Raw genomic sequence first — 18,402 nt, 5'->3', positions numbered from 1 at the left:
AAACAACCAAAAAAAATAGAATTCTTTGTCAGGTATAAGGTACTATATAAATGTTATCTATTACTGTTGTTACAATAATCAACCTCATGTGTTTATTCTAAGGAAATCTCTCTTTAAAGTACTATATAAACGTAGTTTACTATTTAAAAAAAAAAAATGATGAGCAGGATACTATCAGAAAGACCTGAAGGGACCTGCATGAGCTGATGCAAAGTGAAATCTACTGTATACAAAATAACAATAATACTGTGAATGACTCAGTTATTTTCAGCAAAGCAATGATCCAAGACAACTCTGAAAGACTTATGAAAATTGCAATCCATCTACAGAGTAAGAACTGATGGTATCTGAAAACAGATTGAAGCATAATTTTTTGATAGTCTTCTTAACTTATTCTGAAATTTTGTTTTTGTCTGTTTTCTTTCACAACCTGGCTAATGTAGAGATGTTTTGCATGACTACTCATGTGTAACGTTTAAAAACAAAATAGGTGAATGTCTGTATGGATACACTGAAATGTAAGAGGGTGGGATGAGATCAGAAACCCAGTTTGGCAGCAAAGAGGACAATACTGCAATAAAATGTGGGTAAATTGGAAAAAATAAATTTTAAAAAACAAACAAAAATAGAATAGAATAGGACAAATGGCCAAAAAAAAAAAAAAGAGGCAAAAAATCCACCGAAGAGAAAAACTTTTCTTTAAAAAACAAAACTGGCCAGATGGAAAAAGATACACAAAATTTGCTAAAGAAAACAACTCCATAAAAAGTAGAATTGGGCTAAATGTAAAAGGAGAAATAAAACCCCAATGAAGAAAATAATTTTAAGCAAGTAGAAGCTCATGATTCCATGAGACATCAAAAAACAATGAAATAAATTCAAAAGAATGAAAAACGGAAGAAAATTACAAAATAGCTCATTGGAAAGCCTGACCCAGAAAAATCGATTGAAGGACTGCATGAAAACCATAAACAAAACAAAAACCTAGACAGGTTTCTAGAAATCATCAAGGGAAACTATCATAATATCCTAGAACCACAGGGTAACGAATCTACTGATCACATCCTGAAAGAGATTCCAAAATGAAAATGTCCAGGGATATTTCCGAGCTCACAAGTCAAGAAGAAAATATCACGAGCAATGAGAAAGAAACCAGTCAAATACTGTGAAGCCACGGTCAAGTTAACATAAATTTATCTAATTCTATATTAAAGTTCTAGAGGGCTTAGATTATGATACTCTGGAGGACAAAGGAGTTAGAATTACAACCAAGAAACACTTACCTAGCAAAACTGAGTATAATCCTACAGGGGAAATAAAAGGGTATTTAATGAAATAGAAGATTTCCAAGCATTACTGATGAAAAGACCAGATCCAAACAGAAAATCTGATACAAGATTCAAGAGAAGCATAAAAAGGTAAAGAGGAAAGAGAAATCATAAGGGTATGGTTATGAGTTGTCTATGATGGGATGATTTCCAAAAAATAAAAAAATAGAGTAAAAAAGAGGGACACACTGGGAGAAGGGATAAATTACCTTGTGAAAAAGAGGCATGAAAGAGCTTTTAAAACAAAAAGGAAGAAGGGGGTAGAGTGGGGGATGGGGCAATGCTTGACCCTGCCTGGCATCTGAGTTAGACAAAAGAGAAAGTAACATCCACACTCAGGTACAGAAATCTAACTTACCCTCAGAGAAGTAGGAGGGAAGGGGAATAAGGGAAAATGGAGGGCTGACCAAATCAAGGTTAGAATGGGGGGGAGGGGGGGGCAGTAGTGAGAAGCCAAATACTTTTGAGGAGGGACAAGGTGATGGTGATTAAAAGTTTGACCATAATTGGTGTGGTTGAGGTCGGAAATGTCCATTAGATACCTCAAATTCAACATAATAAAAACTGAATTCATCTTTTCCCCTAATGTTGCCCCCTTCAAAATTCCCTCTTGAGGGGCACCACTATCCTTCCAATCACTCAAGCTTAAGTTACCCTCTACTCTTCACTCCCTTCTACTTCCGTATATCCAAACAATTTCCAAGTTCAATTCTAACTCCCCCAGGCCCCCCCCCCCAATTTCACTACAGGTCTGTTGTCTATATCTGGCACTAAATTCTACTTTGTCTCAGTTGTGAAAAAAACTGAATTCTTCATGGTATAAATAACTCAGTGTAAGACAGCATGGTGCAATGAGGAGACAGACTCCCATTAAACAGCATTAAGGGTGGGGGTGGGGGTGAGGTAGTAAATTTTAATAATGTACCTTTGGGCAGCTAGGTGGAGCAATGGATAAAGCACTGGCCCTGGATTCAGGAGGACCCGAGTTCAAAATTGGCCTCAGACACTTGATACTTTCTAGCTGTGTGACTCTGGGCAAGTCACTTAACCCCCACTGACCCGCAAAACAAACAAATAAATGAATAAATGAACAAATGAATAAATAGAATGCCTTTAACATAAGTTAACAATATTACTTTTTTAATGCCTGTACATTTAACCAATTACCCAGAGATGTTGCATGGAGAGAAACTAAAACAAAGATTACAGAGTTTTAAAAAAAAAGAAAAAGAAAGAAAACGTTCTTTAAATATAACTTATTTCACGTTGCGTTATAAATGGGGGGGCACAGTGCAGCAGGGGATATCTCTCTAAAACTGCATTGTAAAATTAGTAGATATAATTCCCTATGCAAATATCTTTCTATTCCCATCACTTTTCAATGTCACCTTTGAATCAAGTAGTAAAACTAAGTAAAACAAGGTGGTCAGAAGTCATTTAAAAAAACAAAAGGTATCAATAAGTACAAGAAATAAAGTACTATAAAAATCTTCATTTGACTAATAACCGTTAATTTTTTCTTATTTCTTTCTATCAGCATGCTCCTTGAAACAATGTCAGAAGTTTTGTCTGGCAGATTGTAAAACAGACTGCTCGGGTCAACAGTGAACATGTCATGGGGAAGGATATGAAGCCTGTGACAAATGAAGGCAGAAAGAAGTCTAGCTGCCAGTGCTTTGCTGTCTCTAGTTCAACACTGCCTGACACTCCAGATGCACGTTTAAATACCACCCTGTGCTTATGCCCAAGGCAACAAAGCAACTCATTCAATCCAATGAAATATTCCATGCCCAGCTGCTAGGCCACATGCAAAGCTTTTTTTCCCTTTTAATAGGATTCAGTCAAAATGTCTATAGCTCACATCTGTGGAAAACAAGGCACAAAATAAGTACTTTAGTTTTTCATAAAAATAACAAGGCGATGTTTTTCCTCTTAGATTGAGTGCTCTAGGGCTTCTAAGCCTTTACTCTCAAAATGACCCAGAATACAAGATGTTCCACTTTTTTACTGAAATACATTTCTAGAAATTGTCAGAAAATTTACAAAGTAGGTTTTAGGAGAAAAGCCATCAAAGATTTTTCCCTCTAGCTAGTGTATAGCTTATGGTGGCACAACAATAGAGTAACAGGCCTGGAGTCAGGAAAACGCCTCCCTTTCCTGAATTCAAATCTGGCCTCAGACACTTACTAGCTGTCTGATCCTGAGAAAGTCACTTAGCCCTCAGTTTTCTCATCTGTAAAATGAGCTGGAGAAGGAAATGGAAAACCACTCCAGTAATTGTGCCAAGAAAACCACAATAGGAGGTCATGTAGAATCAGACTACTGAAAAAATGACTTAACTCTTTAGCTTGTGCTTACTGATTTCTCCACTAGGTGGTGAACAGCTAATAGGTAAAGGAAAATAGCAGTGTCTTTTAGAGGGAGGAAGGTAGATTCAAAAAGATTGATCTCACTACCCCATTACACACACACACACACACACACACACACACACACACACACACACACACACACACACACCCCCCACCACCACCACCACCACCACCACCACCACCACCGAAGAACTAAACTACAAAAGCCTAAAAGCCTTAAATGCACGTTAAGGAGTTAATTTTAAGCAGAAAATTACATAGTAAATTATTAACATCAGGATAACTTCTCACAACTAAGAGAAAGAAGAATTGGAAAATCTAAACTGTACACAGGAAGCAAAATTTTCTAACAGTAAGAATGCTCCAAGTGAGAGATGATGGTGTAAACTAGAATACTTTCACAACTAGGAAATAAAGGGGGACTGATGCAGGACTCCAAGTTAATAGACATATTTTAGAGATAAAATTCTATGGAATATATAAATAACAGAGGGGCAAAATAAAGTCAAATCACTTGGTTTCTAACACTGATGACAAGGTACACATTAATGACATCAGCAGAAATATGCAAACTGAGAGGAAGAATAGAGAATCAGCAAATGAAGGGAATGGAGATCATTTTTGGACATAGTTTTAGTTGCTGGGGGGTTATCTAAGCAAATATATTAATAAACAATAAGAAAAACAAAATTAACACTCAGAAGAGACTGAAGTTGGAGGCATAGCCATAATCATCAGTCAAAGGTGTGAATTAGATTGCCTGAAGGAGGGCATGGGGGAAAAAATGCCCTAGGACAGGGCAGTAGGAAATATAATATGAATTATGGGATTAGAGAGAGGAAACTGAAAGATGACTTAGAGGTCAACTGATCAGAGGTAAAGAACATAAAGGCAGAAAAGGTTAAGTTCACAAAATTAGTAAATGAATTTGAACATAGACCTTCTTACTGTGAAACCAGTGCTCTTTCTTAATAAACCACAATGCTTTCTAATATTGCTGTTTTTCCATTAACCTTTTAGAATGTGTCCTTTACCCCTTTGCTGAAAATTAGTTTAACTTCTATTTTCAATTTTAGAATGATCAACAGCAACTTCTACAAAGCCTTCTCTTTTCCAATTTATAAAATGCTGAAGGCAGTGTAAATGGAGAAGAGAGTTTCATATTAATTATGTCTGTGATTACCTCATAATTATTAAATTTTAAAAATAATTAAGGGTTTTTAATTTTCCAAAGAAAAAAATTAATTGTAATATATTTGGTGAACAAAAAGAAAAATCAAATATCCTTAAGGAACACATAATCCTGCAAGGGAAACTAAGCATTATGATGTCCTGGAAAGAATATGAATTAAAAATTAGTGAAACAGCACATTCTGAACTTGAACTTACGCAGCTTTCAATAGCAACATGTATCTGAAATAATAATTTCCTATGACAACATATCCAAGAAGTTATAATCCCAGTCCTTTTCAAAAACCTGCACCATAAAAATTCAACTACATCTCAAGGAAGTAGATTCCAATATTATACTCTTATTAGGAAGTTTTTTGGTACACCAAACCCAAATTTACTTGGACATATAGGTCTAAGAACAAAGAAAATAAGCTAGGACCAGGATACAAAAGAAGACAGAGGCAGCAAAGAGAAGGGAAAAAGTTCCAGTTATGGAGGACCACCAATGAAAAAAGGAGGTTTGATATCTTTGTGGAATAACAGCACAACATTGGGGAGAGAGGCAGCACAGTGGAGACACCACTGAGCTTAGAATCAGGAAGACTCATCTTCCTAAGTTCAAATCTGGTTTTAGACACTTACTAGCTGTGTGACCCTGGGAAAATCATTTAACCCTGTTTGCCGCAGTTCCCACCTGTAAAATGAGCTTGAGAAAGAAATGGCAAACCATTCCAGTATTTTTTCCAAGAAAACCCAAAAAAGGTCATGAAGAGTCGATGTGACAAAAATGACTGACAAAATTACAACAACTCTGAGGTACCACCTCACACCCATCAGAAATGGATAAATGGTGGAGGGGATGAGAGAAAATAGGTATGGTAATAAGTTGTTAATAAAGTAATGAACTGGTCCAACCATACTGGAGAACAATCTGGTACCGTCCCCAAAGAGCTATAAAATTGTGTCTACCCATTTACCCAGTAATACCACAATTAGATTTTTTTAAAAAGGAAAAGGACCTATATGCACAAAAATATTTATAGCAGCTATTTTGTGGTGGTAAAGAACTGGGAGGTTATGGGGAAACTCAAATTTCAAAATAGCTGAAAAAGTTATGGCATGTGATGGAGTTGTGCTATAAGAAATGACCAAAAGGCAGGTGGTTTCCAGGAAAAAAAAAAAACACAACACAAAAAAAAAAACCACACACACAAAAAAAAACAACGTGGCAACACCAATATAAGTTGATGTAAAGTAATGTTGTAATGATGATCAACAATGAAAGACGTGGCTACTCTCTTCATTACAATGATCAAAGAGGGGCAGCTAAGTGGTGCAGTGGATAAAGCACCATCTCTGGATTCAGGAGGACCCAAGTTCAAATCAGGCCTCGGACACTTGACACTTGCTAGCTGTGTGACCCTGGGCAAGTCACTTAACCCTCATTCCCCCGCAAAATAATAACAATTAACAACAATAATAATAATAAATCAAAGATCAACTGATAAAAAAAAATTCTATCCACCTCCAAAGAGAGAACTGACCTGAATAAAAACTAAAGTATAATTTTCTTACTTTATTTTTTTTCCCTTTTTTTGGACAATATGGAAATGTTTTGAATGATTTCACATATATAATAGATATCATTCTGCTTGCCTTCTGTAGGTAGAGGAGGGACTGGGAGGATAAGAAAAATTGGAACTTGAAAATTTTTTAAAGGAATGTTTAAAATAAATAATAATTTTTGTAAGCTTTACTGACTCATTACCTTGCTCAAAATGATTAGAGCAAAGGAATTACTCGTATTCTTCAACTTTCAAGTTTTGTTTCTAATTTCATAACTACTGGTGAGGGTGAAATATCAAACAGGAATAGTGGAAAGCTCAGATATTAACCAAAAATAGCAAATATTTTTAGTTGCCATTATTTCACTTACTAAAATAATTATGGAGGTTGACAGATTAGAGGCAAATAACCACAAAACTTTAAAATGTAATATAATAAAATGTTTGACAGTAAGAGTAATTCTCATAATGTTCTTCGTCTAAATGGCAAGAGACAACAAGGGTCATCATGATCTTTCTACCTTGCTTACTTAGAAAAGACAGTAAGTAACTGCCATCCCAACACTACATGAGCCTTGCAAGAGCCAGAACCTAAACCAAATGGCACTTATGAGGCCAAAGCCGGCTAGCTCCTCACCCTTCCTCATCTAATACCTATAACTGAACAACCTCTCCCTTTTTTTAGATTTCTCTACATTTACTCCTACAATCTAGTTAGTCGAGATCCTGCTTGGTCTTATCTGCTGTCTCCACCTTCTGATGGCAATCCATATCCTATATGGATATCCTAAATCCATAACTAACACAGAATTCAGAATTAGAACTAAAAAAAAAAAAATGAGAACTCACTGCATCTTTTCATCAAAACCCTATCCCTCCATATTTGAGGATTTCAATAAACATATCATTATTTTCTCAAATATCCTGGTCCTCTCCAGACACCTCCACGTTATCATCAATAAAAATGACTTCATCATTTCTATTGACTGTTCAAGATCACACAAGCAGAATTCTGAAATTCCTCTCACTAACCATTTAACACTTATTCTCTTGCTATTTCACACCTAAACCTATTCTTGATCCTAATCACAACCTTAAGTCATTCTACTTTTCCCTTGTTTTTCCAAACCATACCTCCCTTGACATTGCCCCACTTTCTTTCCACCTTCATCTTGACCCTCTGATTGTTTTTCAGTAATGAGGTGGCCCAAAATTCCAATGAAACGCATACTGGTATACTTTCTTTTTTTTTTAGACTTTTTTTTTTTTTTTAGTGAGGCAATTGGGGTTAAGTGACTTGCCCAGGGTCACACAGCTAGTGTTAAGTGTCTGAGGCAGGATTTGAACTCAGGTACTCCTGACTCCAGGGCCGGTGCTTTATCCACTGCGCCACCTAGCCGCCCCACTGGTATACTTTCTATAAACTGTTGTTCAGTTATTTCAGTAGAGTCTGACTTTGTCACCTCAATTGGGGTTTTCTTGGCAAAGTTATTGGAATGATTTGCTATTTCCTTCCTGTGCTCATTTTGCAGACAGATGAGGCAACTGTAGCAAACAGGGTGAAGGGACTTGCCCAGTGTCAGATAGATATTAAGAATTTAAGGCCAAATTTTAACTCAGGAATATGAGTCTTCCTGATTCCAAGACCTGAAGACTATATTCATTAAGAATTCCTATAATTTCTACTTGAACTATTAATTCTGAAAACTTTAATAACAATTAAAAGCCTAAAGTGATTTACACCTTTAATGCTAAACAAATCAAATTACCAAGGATATTCTTTATAATAAAAAGACAAACTCTAGACTATCTAGGGAAATGAAGAAAAAAAGATAATGAAAACTAATGCATCCAATATATAAGCGAACGGTCACCAAAACCATCTGCTAATACTTAAAAAAAATAGAGAGACAGGGCAATAGAACAGACTAGACAAAGAAGAATAAAAAATTATGGCACTCAGGAACCCATCGTTCAATAAAGAAGAAAACAAATTACCTAGGAAAAAAAATCTCCCTATTTGAAATAAAACTGCTTGAAAAACTAGAAAACAATCTTATTGAGACAACAGGCTCAAGACCAACACATTATCCAATATTCTCCTAGATATGTGATCTGAATTTTTGTTAATAAACTTTTTTATTTTTAGTTTTGGGTTCTGATTTTTATCCCTCTTTCTTTCCCTCCCTATCCCCCTCCCTGAGGCAGCAATCACATTTGGGTTATACATGTATGATTATGTAAAACATAATGTGTCTTTCCAGGCCCTTCTGAAGTCATCCAGCTTGTCATTTCTTATAGCACAGTAATATACCATCACTGTTATATACCACAGTTTGTTTAGCCATTCCCCAATTGATGGGCCTTCCTTTGATTTCCAATTCTTAGCCACCACAAAAAGAGTTGCTATAGATATTTTTGTACAAATAGGTCTTTTTCTCTTTTGGGAGATGCCTTTGGGATATAAACCTAGCAGTGATATTGCTCAATCAAAAGATATGCATAGTTCTATAGCCCTTATGTGATCTTAATGTTAAAGACCATATTATTTTTAAGAAGTATAAGAAAAGAACACATACCTTGAATAGCTATGGATTGGATATTTTCTATTAACCAAATAAGAGATAAAGGCATTTACCAAAGATAAAAAGTTTAATACTGATTACATGAAACTTAAAAGCTTCTGTAGAGATAGAAATAATGTACCTAGGATAAGAAAGGAAACAATCTTTGGATATCAAACCTCTCTGAGACAGGTTTGGTAACTAAGACATACACATATACTTGAGCCATTCCTCAACTGCGAATTGGTCAAGTGAAATGAACAAAATTTCCCACATCAAAAAAAGTTTCAAATTTGTAGCAGTAAGAGAAATGCACATATAGGAAGACATAACAATAAATAGTAATAGTCAATTTGGGAGGAGTTGTGGAACTAAAGTGATGAAAATGTTTATACCCTTTAAGCCACAGACTCTATTCCTGGTCAACAAAAAAGCCATCAACAAGGAAAAACATTCACATACACTCCAGAATATTTATAGTATCACTTTTTGTGATAGCAAAATTTTGGAAATGAAAGATGCTCATGAACCAGGGAAGGGCTAAACAAATTACTGTGTGGTAAAAAATAATAAATGTGATGAATACAGAGAAGCATGCAATGATCTTTATCAAGTAGAGTCAAGAAAACAATATGCACAATTACAACAGTGTAAAAAGAATGAACCATCAGAGACAAAACAAAAATCAAAAGTGAATGCAGCAAAACTATAAAGATCAAGGATGAAAGGAATTTGGAGTTATAAGAAGGCATATCCAATCCACCATTCCATGAAAGGGGCAGGTATACCAGTTTTATACTTTGAAAAAAGTCTTATTTATATTAATATGTATAGTATATATATATAATTTATATTAATATATATTTATTAATTATTTATTTATATTAATTATATTTATTTATTTATATTAATATATAATATATAGTATTATATATATTAATATATAGTAGTTATCTGAATTTTTTTTCCTTTTTTTTCTTTAAAAATACTATTTATTACAAAGGATGGCTCTCTGGGGAGAGAAACATGAGGAAGACTATGATGATGTAAAAAACAAAAGGCATTAATAAAAAAACTGTTTTAGTAAAAAAAGTTTTAAAATAACATTTTAAAAATAACATTATTTAAAGTTTTGAATTCGAGATTTTGTCCCTCCTTCCTTCCCTCCCCACTGTCCTCAGGCAGTAGGTGATAAGATATACATTAATTACACATGTGCAATCATGTAAAACATTACCATATTAGTGATTTTGCATAAAAAAACATGAATAAAAGAAAAAATATGAAAGAATGAAAGTGAAAAAATTGCATGCTTCGGTCTGTTCAATCAATATCAGTTCTTTCTTTGAAATAGGATAGTATGCCTCATCATTAGTCCTTTGGCACTGTCTTGGATCATTATTGCTGAGAATAGTTAAATCATTCATAGTTCTTCATCAAAGAATATCGGGGGCAGCTAGGTGGCGCAGTGGATAGAGCCCTGGCCCTGGATTCAGGAGTACCTGAGTTCAAATCTGGCCTCAGACACTTGACACTTACTAGCTGTGTGACCCTGGGCAAGTCACTTAACCCTCATTTCCCCGCCAAAAAACAAAACAAAACAAAACCACTGTCACTGTATACAATGTTCTCTTGGTTCTATCACTTTACTATAGATCAGTTCATACATGTCTTTTCAGGCCTTTCTGAAGTCATCCTGGCTTGTCATTTCTAGTAATATACCACAGTTTGTTTAGCCATTCCCCAACTGATGGGCATTCCTTTGACTTCCAATTTTTAGCCACTACAAAAATAGCTGCTATAAATATTTTCGTACAAATAGGTCTTTTTTATCTTTTTGGGGATGTCTTTGGGATACAAACCTAGCAGTGGTATTATTGCTGGATCAAAGTATATGCACACTTCTATGGTCCTTTGGGCACAATTCCAAATTGCTCTACAGAATGGTTGGATGTAGTAAAAAAGATTTAAAGCAACTTTAGCTTTCTGTTATCTTCTGGGATAGCCTAGCTTCAGGAATGAGATCAAATAAGGTAGAGCCCATTTCCTCATAGATCATCAAATACAGGTTCAGAAGAAACAAGAATTGTCTGAAATTTCTTTCACTCTCAACAAAGTCCATGACTCCCATCAAACTTATCATACAGTCTCTGCCTTAAGATTTTAATAATAAAGTATACACTACTTGTTTCAAGTCATCTTCACCCACTTTTAGACCATTCACTTTCTTACATGTGACTGCTACCTAAATACAACAACCATATGCCCCTTAATTCTCAAGATTACTTAGTGGGGGCAGTTATGTGGCGCAGTGGATAAAGCACTGGCCCTGGATTCAGGAGGACCCGAGTTCAAATCTAGCCTCAGATACTTGACACTTACTAGTTGTGTGACTCTAGGCAAGTCACTTTACCCTCATTGCCCTGAAGAAAGACAGACAGACAGAAGGTTACTTAGCAAAATTCCCCAACTGATGAATGATTAAGGGATAGGAACAAGTATTATTCAGAAGAAATCAAAGCTATCAAAAATCACATGAACAATACAATGATCCAAGACAATCTCAAAGGACTAACGAGGAAGCATAATATCTACCTTCAAAGAAAGAACTGATAATGACTGATCGCAGACTGAAGCATGCTGTTTTTCCACTTTCATTTTTTTCTTTTATTCAACTTTTTCTTTTTCAAAATGACTAATTTGGCAATGTTTTACATAATTGCACATGTGTAGCTCACCACATCAGGGCAGAGGGAGGGAAGGGAAGGAAGGAGGGATAGAATTTGAAACTCAAAACTTTAAATAAATTTATTTATTATAAGAAAAATAAAATACATTGGATTACAAAGGGGGTAAAAGTCACATAAAAATGCGCTCAATCACTGATTGGAGAAATTCAAATTAAAATAACTAAAATACCACCTCACACCTATGAGAAAAGGAAAATGACAAATGGTGGAGGGGATGTTGAAAAACTGGCATTAATGCACTGTTGGTGGAGTTATGAACTGTTCTAACCATTCTAGAGAACAATTTGGAACTATGTCCAAAGGGCTATAAAAACTGTCCGAAAACCCTTTGAACCAGCTCTATCACTTCTAGGTCTATATCTGAAAAAAAATCAAAGAAAATCTAACAAGACTTATTTGTAGAAAAATATTCATAGCTAGTCTTTTTATGGTGGCAAAGAATTGGAAATTGAGGGGAAGGCCAACAATTATGGAATGGCTGAATAAGTTGTGGCATATGATCGTGATGGAATACTATTATGCTATAAGAAATGAAAAGCAGAACAGATTCAGAAAAATCTTGGAAGACATATGACTCATGGAAAATGAAGTGAGCAGAACCAGGGAAACATTGTACAAAGTAAAAGCAATAGTCATAGATGACCAAATATGAAAAACTTAGCTATTTTTATACAGATCAATGATCCAACACAATTCCAAAGGATCCTTGATCAAATGGCTAAAGCACCAGCCCTGGATTCTGGAGGACCTGGGGTTAAATTTGGCCTCTTACTAGTTGTAATGCTAGGCAAGTCACTTAACCCTGTTTGCCTCAGTTGCTCATCTGTAAAATGAGCTGGAGAATAATAGCAAACCACTTCAGTTATCTGTGCCAAGAAAACCTCAGTGGGGTCAAGGACAGTCAGAGAAAATTGAAAAACTCAACATGATGAAAAATGCTAATTACCTCCACCTTTCCAGAGTGATGAATTCTGTATCAATTGAATCGTACCTTTATTTTCCTTTTTCTTGTTTTATTTTGTTTTCATTTTCTGGAAATATTTTTTACAGAACCTCACACATACAAATGAAATCAGAATTTAGAAAAAAAATTTAAATGATGGTTAAAAAAAATTTTTACATGTATTTGGGAAATATCTTACTAAATAGATGAGAGAGAGAGAGAGGGAGAGAGAGAGAGAGAGACTGGTTTTTAAAAGTTACTTGATAGGGGCAGCTAGGTGGCACAGTGGATAAAGTTGCCCCGCCAAAAAAAAAAAAAGTTACTTGGTAAACCAGTCAGCTTACAATGATGCTTAGGAAGAATTTTATTAATGCCAAACTCACATTTGAGGACAGTCTACCCTCACTCAGTATTTTTACAGAGGTAATGAAATTGATTTACCTTGGCACTGCTTGGCAACTTCTACCCTGGCATGTGAAAGTAGTCGTCCTAGGTTTACTTAAATAACAGGTTTGCCTTTCTTGTGTGTTAATGGTATAAATGACAAAATAAAAACTACATGCCTTTCATTCAAACAACTAACTACTAAGCTAGTTATATGAAATACAGAGTTTGCTCACAAGGAGCTTATAATCACCTATGAAAATAGCTATGGCATAAGGGTGAACAAGAAAGAAGCAAAGGATGGAGTCAACAAGGATTTGAGGGTAAAATCAGTTTCAGAGTTGAGAGGCTATGGGGCAAGAAAAGACTTCTGAGAGAAGTTAGAGATTGAATCAGACTCTGAAGGAGCTTTTCAAATGGAATTGGGAGACAGTGCAGGGAATGAACAAGGGCACTGGGTTGGATGGATATAGGAGAAAAAAGAAGGAAAGTCATTTAGTATGGCTGGAAAACAGATCCTGTGAAAGGAAGTAGTTTGATAAGGCTCGAATGTAGGTGAAAATTAGACTGTTGAGGAATATCAAGAGTTTATTCTTTATTCAGTAAACAATGGTGAAAAGTTTTTAAGCAAAAGTTTTAGGTCAGAACAATCCATTAGAAAAATTATCTGGTATTGGTGAAGGTGTAAAGAATGAATTAGATAACAGCTAAATCTAGAGCATAATCTAAGAAATTGGTTTAAAAATTGTACTAATATTTTTTAAATGAGAGACTTTTTTTGTTGTTGTTTTTGTTTTTTGTGGGACAATGAGGGTTAAGTGACTTGCCCAGGGTCACACAGCTAATGAGTGTCAAATGTCTGAGGCCGGATTTGAACTCAGGTCCTCCTGACTCCAGGGCTGGTGCTTTATCCACTGTGCCACCTAGCTGCCCCGGAGAGATCAATTCTAAACAATAGTTTACCATGAGTAAAAGAGACAATGTATATTACTCAACCAAAGATCATTCCAAAGAATTATTGAGTGGATATAAATGTCATCTCATTAACTTAACTTAGAGAACAATATGTAACTTAAATATGTTGTTAGAAGGAAATTTAAGAGAATTCCAGGCACAAGGCTCTTTGAGAAAAAAATCCTACATATACTTTGATTTTCAATCACCTTCCTAAGTACATATACCACACTCCTATGCAGTCAGTCATCCTCTGAAGAGGAGAAAAAACCAATGAGGAGAAAACAGAAAGACAGAGATAATAGAGAAAGTAAGAGAGTTGGGGGGGGGGGAGAGAAAGAGAGAAAATGGGGAGCAGAGAAAGACAAGGAAAGAGAAAAAGGAGATAGCAAAGGGGAGAGTGAAGGGAAAGAGGTAGTTCAATAGAAATAAACAAATCAAATTTGATATTACCAGCCATAATCCCCACCAAGAATTCCCAAACTGAATTTTCTATGCAAAAAGCGAAAAAAAAATTTGTTTTTTACAGTTCACTTTAGTGTTATAGCCCTCTAAAATTCAATTTAAATCAACATATATTTGGAGACTGGGTGACCACTGAAAATGCAGAAATACATGAAGGCACAAGAAACTGGAAGAAAACATGAGAATTTAAGAATGAAAGTAGCCAAACGTTGCCTCACAACTATACATCATGAATATGTACTTTCAAAGAAAAGTTGGATATTACTGGGGAGGCAAACAGTGAACCAATTATCATCACTCAAGAAATTTTTGTATTGTGCCTACAACGTGGCAGGTGCAGGGAATAAAGGTATGAGAAATGAAGCAATGCCTACTCACCAGGAGCTTATAATAGAATAGCAACACACACCAAGTACTAATATATAGACAGCAAATAAATATAGAAAATAATAAATATGCAGCAATTTCAAAGACATAGCACTGCTATTTGGGATATCAGAAAAGGTTACTTACAGAAGATATTGATAGCTTTAATGAATATAAATGTTAACTATTGAGCTTCATTTTAAAGGAGTAGATTGAATCTATGAACAAGTGAAAATTACATTTTCAGACAGGAAAGGAACCACTACTGATTTGGAAGATTATGCCAGAATTAGCTATATATGGGTTGACCACCAACTTCTTGGAGCCAATGTAAAAATTATCAAATTTAAAAATAAAATGAATTTAAGTAAAAATAAAAGATACACAATGAGATAAATAAGTTTTGGACTGTTTAAAAAAGCAATATGACTGAAGAAAGAATAAACATATATTTCCCAGCATAGTCTTTCCCCATACCTTTTTCAGATGGAATAATATTTTATAATACTTTTTAAAAAGATTATGAGGGAGGGGCAGCTAGGTGGCACAGTGGATAGAGCACCAGCCATGGAGTCAGGAAGACCTGAGTTCAAATATGGCCTCAGACACAACTTACTAGCTGTATGACCCTGGGCAAGTGACTTAACCCCAATTGCCTCACCTCTCCCCCCGCAAAAAAAAAAAAAAAAAAAAGATATGAGGGAAAATACTAAATGAAGATTGCTGCCATTATCAAACAAGCCTGATATTATTTGACATGTTCCACACCCATGGTTCCCCATCTTTGTAAAGAAGAGCAGAATGTTCTTTTCATAGCTCTTCTTTGAGAAAGCTATTGGGTCACGAAAATTGTGGTATTTACTTATCATTTTTTTATTACTCTTTTCCTTTACACTGCTGAAATCAACATGTAGATATACCTTGTTCTGCTTAATTTACTTATCATCAATTGATATTTCTTCCAATGTTTCTCTGTATTTATCTCATTCACAATTTATGAACCACAGTAATATTCCATTATAGTCAAATGAACTAGAGATTTAGGCAACCCCAAAAATAGATGGGCATTTTTGCTTGATTTCTAGTACACACTTACCCCAAAAAGTACAGCTAAAAGTGCTTCAGTTTACACTGCCCCACACACACGCCCGACCCTGCACGGCTTTCTTTTTCTTATTGGCCTCCTCAGAACATGCCAACCACTATAATCTCCAAGCCAAATGGCCCAGACATCTTAGGCACACTCACGGCATAACTTCAAATTATTCTGCACAACAGCTAGATCAATTTAAAGTTCCTAGAAACAATGTATTGACATTTCTATCTTTCCAAAGTCCCTCCAACACTGACAAGAAACTTTAATGTTTTAATTCAATAGTTTACTGTTTCATGTACCCCAAAACAAATGCCTAGGAAACACCTTGCTATTTGACAATAATCTTCCCAAAACAAACTCCCTGATAATCACAACGGTCTCTAACTAGAAGATGATTTCTTCAGATAACAAAAAATAATAAAACAAAGACAAAAGATTGAAAAAAAATGAGAGAAAACAAATCTCATTCATACCTAAATCTGACCTCAAAAACAAATCAAGGAGGGACAGCTAGGTGGTACAGTGGATAAAGCACTGACCCTGGATTCACACTTGACACTTAGTAGCTGGTGTGACCCTGGGCAAGTCACTTAAGACTCATTGCCCCCACCCCCCAAAAAAAACAAGGAGAAAAAAATTTAAGTATCATTAAATTATCTGAATGCCATGACCAAAATAGCCCAGACATCCTATTTTATGAAAGAAAAGTACCCAGATCTTTTAAAACCAAAAGACAAATAAGAAATAGAAAGAATCCACTGTCTCTTCTGGTTTTCCACCATGGTGCAAGATCAAAGTGAAAAGGAAAACCCAAGGAAAACCCCATGTGTGAACTGGGTATCGAAAGCTCTGACTCAACATCTGTGTTGGGGAGAGTGGGGATCGTCTAACCCAGGCTGCCGAAGTGTTGGAGCAACTCACAGGCCAAACCCCAGCGTTCTCCAAAGCTCGCTATACTGTCAGATCTTTTGGAATCAGGAGAAATGAGATCGCAGTTCACGGTACAGTTCGTGGAGCTAAAGGTGGGATAATATGAGTTAATAACTTCTCAAACACAGGCAGCTCTGGCTTTGGGATCCAAGAGCATATCGACCTGGAGATTAAACACAACCCAAGCATTGGCACCTACAGCTTGGACTGTAGGTAGGGCCAGCTTTAGCACTGAAGACAAAAAGCAGAGGACAGGCTGCACTGGGGCCAAACACAGAATTAGCAAAGAGGAAGGCACATGCTGGTTCCAGCAGAAGTATGATGGCATCATCCTTCCTGGCAAATAAAGTCCTATTTTCTGTAAAGGATCAATAAAATGATCCCTGAAGTGTTTAAAAAAATAAAAGAATCCACCAGCCTCCTCCTCCAACCCCAAAATAACTCCCAGTAAAATCCAAGCCAAAATCCAGAGCTTCCAGTTTTAAATACTGCAAGTATGGGGGGGGGGGGGAGAAGAAGAGAGGAGGGGGAAGAAGAGAATCAAGAACAAAAAGCCACAGTCAATTTAACACATGATTTAGCCGCCACCACCATAAAGAAACAGAGAGCTTGGATTTGGTACTCTACAAGACAAAAGACAACACAAGTAGCACAATAGCACAGGAACTGACCTATATGCCTAAAGGGGAAAAAAAAAAAACCACCAGCAGACCTTTAATGAAACAGACAACTTCTAAAGTATGTCTAAGGAAAAATCAGCACTCCATGGAAACAATGAAGTCCAAACATAAGAAGTAAGAAATTTAAGAGAAACATGAATGATCAAAAGGGACAAATAAGGATAAACCATTTACTAAAAATATGGAAAAATGATACATCTTTCCACTCCAAACCTTATTATCATCAACAGTGGTCACAGAGGGAGTTTAATTAAACAAGGCCTAGAAGTTGTTCTTCTATGTCTTGATGATTTCAGGAGAAGAATGGAAAAAGAACAAGAAAAATACCCTAGGGGATGAAGAGAAATGAGGGCTAGGGAAAATTATCTCATATAATCAAGGTGAACAAATAGGGATTGGGGAGTAGGGGAAGGAGGAAATCAAAAGGATGAGACTTAACCTCTCTAAATCTAAGAAAATTGAATCCTTATTTAAAAAATAAAATTCATAAAAATTTATTTTGTCAGAAATATTGTCCAATTATATTAACAGAATTGGTAACAAAGAACAGATGAATCATCACTATGAGAAAATGGATAGTTGTCTCCTCTCAATGTGGATATAACAGTCAGTCATATTCCTCCTGACCTGTTTGTAGGACAAAGGTCTCAGATCCTCTCCTTCCCCTCAGGCTAGCAAGGTCACATGGTTCAAGGAGCCCGGATCTCAATAAGGTCTGCTCCAGAGTTGTGTCCATATAAGGAAGTATAAGGTCCACTCCTGAGTTATGCCCATACAAGAAAAAGGGGTGGGAATACTGCATTCCAATTATAGCTAGTTTTTGTGTGTAGAT

At 35.8% G+C, this 18,402-nt stretch overlaps 1 protein-coding gene and 1 pseudogene across 9 annotated transcripts in view; one reads left to right on the top strand and one right to left on the bottom strand.

The window, feature by feature from the left end:
- KMT2C (lysine methyltransferase 2C) overlaps positions 1–18,402 on the bottom strand; it is a 272,195-nt gene that overhangs the window by 198,947 nt on the left and 54,846 nt on the right. The gene's annotated exons all lie outside the window — the stretch shown is intronic.
- On the top strand, positions 16,741–17,237 carry LOC122728348 (annotated as a pseudogene).

This window comes from Dromiciops gliroides, chromosome 5 (assembly GCF_019393635.1).
Source record: "Dromiciops gliroides isolate mDroGli1 chromosome 5, mDroGli1.pri, whole genome shotgun sequence".
Taxonomy (NCBI): domain Eukaryota; kingdom Metazoa; phylum Chordata; class Mammalia; order Microbiotheria; family Microbiotheriidae; genus Dromiciops; species Dromiciops gliroides.
Note: the sequence above shows the minus strand (reverse complement) of the source record. Positions and strands in the feature narration are given on the sequence as shown.